An 11,955-nucleotide genomic window follows, 5' to 3' on the forward strand; every position below is an offset into this window, starting at 1 on the left:
TTAAAATTTTGTAGGCATCTACGATTGATGCCCACAAATTGTTTCGCGGAAAAGCATTTAACGCGTACCTGATTAAGTCTCGGTTCTCCATTTGGTGGCCTATCGCGTGGAGACCGTTGAGGATATCTTTGACCCTCGCGTGGAGCTGACTTGCCGTTTCTCCTTCCTGCATTTTTATATTAAAAATTTTATTTAACAGCAAATCTCTTTTTGTTACCTTTGCATCGCTTGTTCCTTCGTGCAGCTCGATCAGTTTATCCCAAAGCTCCTTAGAGTTTTCATGTGGTCCGACCCGGTTCAGTTCTTCTCGTGTTAGTCCGTAGTGTAGAGTATTGATGGCTTTGTTTTCAATTGATGCCTTTTTCTTTATATCATTTGTCCATTCTTCAGGGTCTACTATTTTCCCGGAGTTGTCTACTGGAATTTTGTAAGCCTTTGTGACGCTCATCCATTGGTCGTAGTCTGTCTTCATGTAGACCTCCATTCTCCTCTTCCAGTACGAAAAGTCATCCCCGTTGAATAGGGGAGGACGTACTGTGCTGAAGCCTTCTTGTTGAGACATCTTATCCTGCACACACTAAATTAACTGGAAAAAAATCCCAAGACTTCGTCTTGGATTAGCAGTGCGGGAGAAATAGAAACTCTAAGTTGGTGTTGTACCAATTTTGATTTTAAATGCAACGAAAAAAAACTTCCAAAAAGATAATAATATCAGTTTGGAATTGTTAAAAAAAATGATTTCACCCCCTGTCTGATTGGTGGTTGCACCAAATCAGAGCGGTACCTGCTCTGATACCACTTGTAAGACCGTTAGATTCGATAGAGGGGGGGTGAATATCGATTCGAAAATCTCGAGTTAAAACGCAGCGGAAAAGTAAAGAAGTAAAGAGATGACACTGTTGATTTTTACTTCGTTCGGAGCCTGTGACGACTCCTACTCGAAGGCCCGTACTCCTTGAGTACTTTCGTTGGGCAATTCACTAGCAATTCGGATAATTACAATTTACGTACAAATATTGCTAATGAAAAAGAAAGAAAACAAAGCTAACCGACAAACAATGAATTAAAAAGAGAGCCGGAGTGAGTCGTCGGAGCTTTGTGAACGTTGTTGGAGCGCAGAGCAGCAGAGTGATTGGACTCAGAGTTCTCAGAAGACTGATTTCCTGCCTGGGGCTTCTTTTATATGCTGCTCCGGGCGCCTGGATCCCCTCCGGGCGCCTGGAATGTGACGTAGCACTCCCAACCAGCATGCTCCAAGTGTCAACGTCGTCCTGGGGATAAAATTTGCCTCCGGGCGCCCGGACCCCCACTGTTTCCTACCTGCAAAACAGTGTTAGTCCGAGGCAAATAAACCCTGCAGCACAGTTTGTTAGCACATTTTTACAGGTACGCTCAGTAATAAAAATTAGCATCCAGAGTATGACTTAGATTCCGTCTTTCCGAGACCGGAATCTAGTCACGATCTCGACTTAGATATCCGAAATGGATCTAAGCCGGATCGACGCCTAATGTTCCCTTCCCGGGAACGCGTCCTCGCAGTCACTCCCCTCCAGTGACTTACCTCACTTACCTGCCAGACGTCCGGTCAGCCCGTCGACCCGTCTGGACTTCTTGCCAAGCGTCCGGTCAGCCCGTCGACCCGCTTGGACTTCTCGCCAGCTATCCGGTCAGCCCGTCGACCTAGCTGGACTTCTCGCCAAGCGTCCGGTCAGCCCGTCGACCCGCTTGGACTTCTCGCCAGCTATCCGGTCAGCCCGTCGACCTAGCTGGACTTTTCCTGCACACTTGATAAAAGTGTCAGACAACAACACAACTAACTTAACCCATTTGTCATTCATCAAAACCTGGGTTAGACCGTTAGTGCTACCCGCACCAACACAATGTACTTCGCATTTCTGCTCTCACTTTGTACAAAGATTTTGTGTTGTCTTATGTAGAATTCATAGCTGCAAAGATATTTTTGGTTCAACAAGATCATCAAAGATAAGTAGCAAGCAACCAAGTATGAGATGGAACAAATTTTTAGTAAAAAAGGAATCAAGAAGGGAAGGCTTATATATTTAGCTGTGTGCCTCTAGTAACCTAGAGATTAATGAAAAGAAACCACAAATATATTGGCCCATAAATGTAACACTTAGTTCCGTAGAAATGCAAAAAAAAATAATCTGTAAGTTTGTCATTCTCTAAAGAATGAATATTTTCAGTTTTCCTATTCAAATAACTAATGTCTAACTGTGTCTCTTGTAGTAGCAGATCAAGACAATATTCAAATAACTAATGTCTAACTGTGTCTCTTGTAGTAGCAGATCAAGACAATTAAGTTTGGGAAAGTTATAAAACTAATTTAGAGCACAAATGGAAGCATAAACATTAACAATGGCATAAAAAAAATTCTTATCAGAATAAATACATTGCATCATATTGATAGACAAATTATATGTCTAATTTTAAGCTCCAGAGATGCTTGAGATTCAAGCAAGCCTAAGCTTTGCATGTCCCAAACTGATCAATAAAGAATAATTAATTAATTAATTCTCCTAGCTCCTACTTATTAGATAAAAAACATCTATCACATGGTACTTAAAATTTGATATCATATAGAATACAATAGATAAAGGTTGTTGCATGCACCTCAACAATCGAAAGAAGACAAGTATCAATTATCACATTATGATGAATTTCACAAAAAAAAAAACAAGTAACAATTAGTATTCATCTATTATCCTAAATTATATTACATACACAAATTAAATAAGTCAAAGTACCATGTGAAAGTCAACGATCAACAAAAACAAAAACAAAAACAAAATTTCCTGTGCAACGTCTGTAAAGTATAAACAATGTATAAACGATGGATGTCACAGCAATGTAACCAATATTGACAATATTATATATAATATAGATATCATAAAGTGTGTAATTACCCATGTGATCATGTATAGCAATTCCTCAACATCGATCTTCTACTAAACATCCTACATAATCATTGAGAGGTTCCTGTAATTTAAAAATGCTATCAGATGAACTAGAATTCTAGAAAGCATGAGATTCACTTTCTTTACAATTTAAAATGCTGAAATCACATTAACAGTCAAACATTACAGGTTCACCAAAAGAAGATCAAGAAAAAAATATTTCACAATCATTTACTAGTTATGTGAATACCTTTAAGTTTGTCAGTCATTTTAAATGTCACTATATATTCTGCATAGATATGGGTTTTCATATTAGTATCCCATATGATATAATGCTTTGGCTTGTGAAGATTATCTATGCTAGTGTCAAAATACCTTTAGTGAAAAGAAACTATTCAGATCTAGGATGAATGAGTTCCACGTTCCCCATAATTATGTGGCACGACATAAGATGGATAACACCATTTTCATCGGCATCAGCATAACAAGCACGGTAGACCGCATACACAAGTGAGCTATTGTTCACAATGGGCTATTATTAAAGATAAAATCTAAATAGAGGAAGCACTTGGTGATACACTAAGAAATGGTTGGCAGCTTTTACAAAGAGAAATTAGTGTTAATCCTCAAGATAAAAAAAACATGAAGAATGTAGTCGTATTTGAAGCATTACCAGGTATCAGAGCAATTTGTAAGGGCAAGATGAAGTCCATTTCCATAAAGTCATTTCTGCACAGGTTGCTTCAGAAGCCCATGAGACATCATCTCGTCCACCGCATCCTTGGAGGAAGCAAGCCATGCGTAACGGACATTTGCATTGCCACAAATCTTTTTTGTCATTTCAACATGTGCTTTGAAGAGGTTAAATCAAACTTGACCTACAACATGAGGGAGCTAGCCAACAACAAGGGGGAGTGTGGAGGTCAGCCAATGGTAGGGGAAGGCGTTAAGAACCTTCTTGTTGTAGATGTTGAACACCATGTTCAGCGCTCACCACGCGGCGAAGTAAAATCCAATCTTGACCTTCTACGCCACCGTTGATCGGCTCGCCGATTAGCTCTCCTCCTCGCCATCAATCGGGCATTAGGGAACCCCCTTGGAGGTCTCCGTGGAGAGTCATCCCTCCTCCATTAGATCAGCAACCAATGTATCGATCTCCTGCCACGATCCGCACCTGGACAAGGTGGAGACGCGTAGAGGTTGAGATCGACATCGTACTACTGCTCGCTTCGAGCGGCAGTGAAGGCTTTCAAGGCAAGGCGCGACTGGTGCTAAAAAATCTCACTGTTTGAAGGTGTTCGGAGGACAGATTCGTGGAGAGGGGTTTGTGGAAGAGGGGTTGGACGGAGAGGAGTTCGAAGGAGAGATTCGCGGAGAGGGGAGAGGGAGGAGAAGACCATGCGTGAGTTGGTAGGAGAGATTCGGGAGAAAGGTGGGTGCCAAAGTGAAACCTAGGTCTTTTCTACTCCTTAGTTGTATCCAATGGTTTAGATCATCCTAGATTTAGATGAGGGCTTGATAATAGACAACGCTTTTTAAAAATCGTTGTCGTAGACATTAAAAAAAATACTAATAGACAACGCTTTTCAAAAAGTGTTGTGTTTGACCCATAAAAATCACTAATAGACAATAGTTTTTAAAAAGGCGTTGTCTATTAGTAAGAAAATAAAGAAATAGACAACGTTTTTCACTAAAAGCGTTGTTAAAAAGAAAAAGACAACGCTTTTTAAAAAAAATGTTGTCTTTTAAGTGTTGTAAAATCTCAATTTTCTTGTAGTGTACATCGGAAGCTATTCATCTGCTAAAGAACTCTGGGAGAAGTTCCTGGAACTCCACGAAGGCACGTCTGAAGTGAAGCTCGCTAGAAGAGACATCCTCCGGAACAAGTTGATGAACATTCGTCTGGAAAAAGGTGAGAAGGTAGCCAATCTACACGCGAAGGTAAAAGAACTGATTACTGATCTCGAGAACCTCGGAGAAACGGTAACAAATCGGGACGGCATACGCTACGCACTCAACGCGTTTCCCAGAACGCCAGAATGGACATCAATCGTTGACGCATACTATATCTCAAAAGACCTGGAGGTAAGTACTTTAGAAGAATTATTCTCTACTCTTGAATTGCATGAAACCATGTGTGCCAGGACAACAAAGGAAGCAAGCCAGATGATTGCACTAAATGCAACCAAGAAGGATGAACACGAGTCAGCTTCAGAAGACGATCAGGAAGCATACATGGTAAGAAACTTTAAAAAGTTTTTTAGATCTAATAAATTCAAAGAAATACAGAATAAAAAGAATCCAAGAAATAGAAGAAGGATGCGTTGCTACCAGTGTCAAAAGGAAGGACACCTAAAAGAAGATTGTCCAGAACTAAAGAAGGACAAAGGCAAGATTCCCAAGAAGCACAAGAACCTAAAAGCTACTTGGGACGACACTTCTTCATCCGAGTCCGAGATTCAAGAATATGCCGGGATAGCACTGATGGCAAGCTACGAAGGACAAAGTACATCAGAACCCAGCATTGATGAAGGGGGAGCGACCTCAGATGGAAGTAGCGAAGCAGGGGGAGATTCAGGCTTCAAGTCTGATATGGTAAGTGAGGTATGCCTCTTACCCCCTGATGAACTTTACTTTGGTATTAAGGCAATGGCAAAATCCATGTATAAATTAGAAAATAAAAATACCAAATAAGAAAATGAAATTTTAGAAACAAAAAACAATTTGGAAAAATCATGTCTTATAGAGGATTTTGATAAATTGAAAATTGAAAATGAAAAACTAAAAGAAGAAATAGAAAGATTGAAAAAAATCTAATGGTTCAAATATTTCTACTTTTAGAAATTATAGAGGTTTAAATTGGTATTATAGATTTCATCAAAGTCAAATTAGAAATATATCAAAAATCTATGTACCTAGGAAATACTTGGTTAATCCTGTAGGTAGGAACCTCTACTGGGTTCCAAAAACCTGTTTAATTTAAAAATTAAAATTAGACATAGCATTTTTAGCAAGGAAATTAAACAACTAATTTCTTTATGAGACTTTGTCTAAGGAAGTGGTTGTTGCTCCAATAACCAAGATGGTCTAGTGCCTCGCCATGACCTGGAAGCCAAGTATCGAAATGAAAAGTTTAATTGACTAACTGAAAAAGTATTAATTTAAATTACTTAATGCTTTAAAAGAGTTATTCAATTTATGTTAGAAAATATTTAAATTTTTTTAACCTGACTTAGAAATTTTTTTTAAAAAAAAATTATTACCTTAGAAATTGTTTATGAAAGTTAACTTAGAATATTTTTTATGCCTTAAGATTTTTTTTAAAAAAATTGACTAAGAAATTTTTTTATGATAATATTACCTTAGAATTTTTTTTAAAATTGACTTAGAATTATTTCTTATGAATATTAACTTAGAAATTTTTTTCTGAAAATTTTAAAAAAAAAATTTAGGAAATGTTGAAATAAGTTTCAAATTTAAAATTTTAGAAAAAATTTTGTTAACACTTAAAATTTTTAATTTTTGTGTTTAATTACAGGTTTTTTTAGAATTTACCTTAGACTTAGACTTGTTTATAACCCCAATTTTTATGTGATCAAAGGGGGAGAAGTATGTTAAGTCTAGGGGGAGGTAATATAATTTTTCAATTGAAAAATATTTGGACTTATTTGAATATAAATTATTTTTATTGCATATGTTTACCCTAACTTAACTTGGGTTGCTCACATCAAAAAGGGGGAGATTGTTGGATCCCCAAGGAGTTTTGATGTGATCAAACAAGCTAAGTTAGGTCTTGCGTTTGTTTAACCCTTGTGTCTAAATGTGTAGGAGCTTAGGAACACAAGAAGTCGAGCGGAAGACGCAGCTAGCGAGAAGGACGACACGAGGAGACAGTCGAGCTTGGGTTCGGGTGAGCCCTATTCCGGATGGCCGAGATCACCCAAGCTAGCGGATCTGGAGTTGAAGACCCGGACCGAGACGAGCTGAACTGAAGCGGAGCGACCGGACGAAAAAAGTCAACCAAAGTTGACTTTTGGGGTCCGGGGCGCCCGGAGCTGACCGGGGCGCCCGGACCCCTCCGGGGCGCCAGGACCGAAGTTGTTGACCAGATCGAGTCAAACTCGATCTGAACATTGGGGGATAAAGTTTATCCCCCCAGGGCGCCCGGAACCCCTTCGGGGCGCCCCGACCAGTGCTATAAATATAGCACTGGTTTGCACAGATCCTATAACTCACTTGTAATTCATTTTTATCTGTGTTTTATTTTCTTTTGTACTGTCAACGCTATAAGAGGCTACTCCGCCCAGAGGAAAATCAGACAGAGCGCCATCTTTGCCTTGGATTAGCAATCCTCTGATTGCAAACCAAGTAAACTCTCTGTGTCTATTTTAGATTCTGTTTATTTAGTCTCTGTTTCTTTTTAATTACAAGTTCCTTAAATTAGTTGAATATCCGAGAAAGGTTTTGGTTTAATTTTTGTAGGACAATTCACCCCTCCCCTCTTGCCGGCCTCCAAAGGGACCTACATGATCAACCGACAATAAATCACGACCGATCAATAGAGAGAATGATGAGCGAGCAGAGCCGTGAGCGCGACCGAGAAAAGTACTGACCGAGCGTCAATAGATCGCGACCGAGTAATAGAGAGACGGATCGACGAGTAAAGTCGTGAGCGCGACCGAGAAAATACCGACTTAGCGACAGTAAAATCACGACAGGGCAATCGAACAATATCGATCTTGCAATCGAAAAATACTGAGCAGGTCGAAGACGATGAGTGAGCGGTATCAAATGCGCGACCAAGCAAATGTCGACCGAGCGACAGTGAATCCCGATCGATCAATCGAATAATGCCGACCTGGACACCAGAAAATGCTGAGCGGGTCGAAAGATGATGTGCGATCGATGACAAACACGCGATGGAGAAAAAATGTCCAGTGATAGACCGATCTGTTAGCTAGAGCCCTAGAGCCAATCATTTGATGATTGTATTTTTTGGACTTGTTGTATCATATTCTATATAAATAAAGACATTTGATTTTTGGTTATTATACTTACTTGTATTGGTGCCAAATAAACTAAGTATAATAACGTCCTTGAGTAGAAGGTTCTTACCTGTATCAATCGATTGGTTGAATCGATAGTGAGATGATATAGGGAACACTACTCTTAATCATTCCTAGTTGAGCATTAACATTCAGGGACAATGTTAATGCAATAAGACTAGCATGTAGGTCAACTCGATGACTTGATCTCACAAGTCATGGATATAGAGATATCAAGTTGACACATGAGTATGCATTAGACAATGTATACTGAATGACCCGCCATGAGAAAGTATCATAAATCGTTATATGAGTGTCATATGCTTTCTCATGTGGCTATTAGTATGACTACTAGTCCTTAGACCTGAAGTCACCATGGTTCCCTACATAAGGAGTTATGTACTTTGGTTTCGTCAAACGTCACCCGTAACTGGGTGGACTATAAAATGCGATTACTGGGTATGTAACAAATTATGCGGAGGGATGTGAGTGATGTAGATGAGATCTATCCCTCCTATATGACGGGAGAGACATCGGTATTCTTGATAGAGTGAGACCACGAAGTGCATGACCATGCCCAAATGAGTCAATATAAGATATTGAGCTCATTTGATTTAGTGAGTCTACTTGGAGTTCAAGATTTATATTGATTAGAGGATGACACGGTCTATGCCTCATATTGATCAATCTAGATGTCTAGGATAGAAGGACACTTGTCATATATTGTGAGGAGTCACAATTAGTAGTCACAAGGTGATGTTGGATCTCAACATTCTTGTAACATTGGGTAGTAATGATGTGTTGCTAGATACCGCTCATTACTTATGCTCCTAAATGGGTTTAGGGGTATTGCCAACGTTACAAGAACCTATAGGGTCAAACACTAAGGACAATTAGATGGAGATTAGGTTCATATGATGAACCAAGAGGATTAGGTTCATATGATGAACCAAGAGGATTAGATTCATTTGATGAATCAAATTGGATTAAGAGTAATCCTAATTGGGCTAATTGAGTTAGACTCAAGTTGATTCATGTGTTTAATGAGTCTAATTTGGATTATGACTCATTGAATCAATTCAATTAAATGAATTAGATTCATTATATTAAATTAGCTTGAATTAAATGGTTGGATTAGATCAACCATGAGAGAGATTAAGTCAAGTTTGACTTGACTTGAGAGGAAGATGAAGAGTCAAGTTTGACTTGACTTTATGCCACCTCATTGGTGAGTTGGTATTGATTGGGCCAATGATGATGCTTCACATAATCATGGTTGCTTAAGTAGGATACCACCTCATGGGAGTTACCAAGAGTTGTGACTCTTGGAATTCCATGGAGGTTACACATCTCTTAATGTGGCCGGCCACATCAAGAGGAGTATGAGTTTCATTTTTGGTGAGTTAATCTCATTCATTCCTTCATCTTCTTCCTTGCTCCAATTTTGCTCTCCCTCTCCTCTCCTTGGCCGAATCCCATAAGGTGCTAGCACACCTTGTTTTGGTCATCTCCACCTAGTGTGTTCGTGTGGATAAGTATAGAGAGTTGTCTACGTTGACAACTTCGAGATCCGGCGAATCTTGGACGAGCGGGATACGAAAAAGGGCACGCATCGAAGGTATAACCTTTTCTTTTGTAGATCTAAGTGTAGATCTAGGTAGAAACTCGTATTCGTATGTTTTTCAAATTTTTCTTTGCACGGATCCATTGGCTAGGGGCTTTCGGGTTTTTCGCGACGCGAAAAAGTGGTTTTCGCGGCCCGAAAAACCCAACAGTGGTATCAGAGCCACGTGCGAAGACGAATACGAGTTTATTTTGGGTTTTATGAAAACTTTTCAGTTCTGTAATATTTTGTAAATTTATGATTTTTATAGTTTTTATGGGTATTTTTCTTGTAGAAGCGAAGCACAAGTGTTTCGATACTTGTAGGCTTCGACTACCGAGAAGAATTTTTCAAAACGGCCAAGTTTCGCCCCAAAACTTTTTGGGACAGCGGGCTAAGACGCTGTTAGATCGCTTAGGAGCAACTCGCGATGGTTAGATCGCGGGTAGGGGTATTACCCCTAACCCCGCAAGGAGATTTGCTCCGCGATTGCGCCCGAAATCGCTAATCGGGACCACCGGGAAAAATTTACTCATAAAATTTTAAAAATTATGAAAAATTACAGAAAATTATGAAAAATATATAATTTAGAATTATATATTATTTTTGTGATAGTCATGGCCCAAAAAGACCCAATATGATTGGATTTGTGTTGTAATTTATAATACGGCCTGCGTGCCGTCATGTGTTTGTGTGTGCTGTATTTGATACGCGACCTGCGCGTCGTGCCTTCCTATTTATGTTCTGGTTGTAAATTAGATTTAGACTCGAATGTAACTCGAGTTTCAAAATTGTAATATAAATTTGAAGCGGTGGAAGGTCCACTCAAGACGAAGCTACGAGGAAGGCGCGAGCAACACAAGGTGGTCAAAAGGAAGGAGCTTGAGAAGCTGTTGACCTTAGGTTGACCATCCGATCTTCTCATTGGCTTGAGAAGATCGTAGTAGGGCCATGACATAATCACAAAATTTAGTTAATTACTTGTGTATGTGATGCATGCTTAATTAAGTAATTAATTAGTGCCTAACGAATTAGATTAGATCTAAATCGTGCACAAGATGCACCCTTACGATTAGATTAGATCTACATCGTGTACAAGATGCACCCTATCGATTAGATTAGATATCGAGTATATGATACAACATTGACGTTTAGATTAGATCTAAATCACGTCAACTCTAATGCCTACCGTGCCGTGATACCTATCACTACCTCGATCACATGTGTTGTTGAATCTGCCAAAGCAGAACAACACATATTATCTTGGTAGGGTACGGAGGGATAATCTTGGTCCCGCCTATCAACGCATGAGTGAGTACAAACTCAATTAGATTGAGTATTCCTAGTTTACTCGGTTGGATCGAGTACAACTATAGGGATTCTTCCAACGGTTGGAAAGGTAGGACAAAATCACGTTTATATTAATTCTCAGGCGTATTAGCCAAATCTAACTCGAGTTTTAATATCAATGCGGATCTTGATCCTATAAACAAGAGTTGCATAGAGATGTAATTGGTAATCGTTACCTACCGATCATACTAAAACTTGGGCGTATTAGCCAAAGATAACTCAAGGGTTAGTATGATGTGGATCTTGTCCCACATGAATTATAGAATTCAGTGGGAGCATCATTTAGTTAATGACCTAATTAAATGATTTAAAAGGAATATGATATTTATTTCTGCATTTATTTCTGTTGTAGAATTACCATGACGTCGAATACGAACACCTTCTCCCTGCGTTCTGTCCTTAAGAAGGACAAGCTCAACGGAGCAAATTTCCTGGACTGGTACATGAATCTGAGAATAGTTCTCACTCAGGAACGTAAACTGTACGTTCTGGAGCAGCCCATTCCGGAGGCACCTCCTGCCACTGCCACGCAAGCAGACCGAGAAGCTTACAAGAAGCATCAAGATGACGCATTAGATGTGTCCTGTCTTATGCTCGCGACCATGAACTCTGAGCTTCAGAAGCAACATGAGTTGATGGGCGCTTATGATATGGTTGAACATCTTTGTCGCCTATATCAAGGACAAGCAAGGCACTGGAAGAGGAACTCCAAGAATACCTGGAAGATCTTAAGAAGAAGAGAAATAAGATTTCTACTTCAGGTATACATGTTATAAAAGTCAACCTCTCCATTTCTTCATCGTGGGTATTAGATACCGGATGTGCTTCGCACATTTGTAATAATGTACAAGCGCTGAGAAATAGTAGGGCATTGACGAAGGGTGAGGTAGACCTACGAGTAGGCAATGGAGCACGGGTTGTTGCTATTGCTGTAGGAACTTACTATTTATCTCTACCCTCTGGGCTTGTACTAGAATTAGATGATTGTTGTTATGTGTCTGCCTTGACTAAGAACATAATTTCAGTTTCTTGTTTGGACAAG

General features: G+C 39.4%; 1 long non-coding RNA gene across 1 annotated transcript; it reads right to left on the reverse strand.

Moving 5' to 3' along the window:
- Positions 1 to 1,782: 1,782 nt before the first annotated feature.
- On the reverse strand, positions 1,783 to 4,344 carry LOC121968537. Its single transcript, XR_006108203.1, has 3 exons — positions 3,589 to 4,344; positions 2,925 to 2,997; positions 1,783 to 1,946 (listed from the first exon to the last, which is right to left on the reverse strand). It is a non-coding gene; the product is annotated as an uncharacterized LOC121968537 (long non-coding RNA).
- Positions 4,345 to 11,955: the final 7,611 nt, after the last annotated feature.

Source organism: Zingiber officinale, chromosome 3B (genome assembly GCF_018446385.1).
Source record: "Zingiber officinale cultivar Zhangliang chromosome 3B, Zo_v1.1, whole genome shotgun sequence".
In the NCBI taxonomy this organism is placed as follows: domain Eukaryota; kingdom Viridiplantae; phylum Streptophyta; class Magnoliopsida; order Zingiberales; family Zingiberaceae; genus Zingiber; species Zingiber officinale.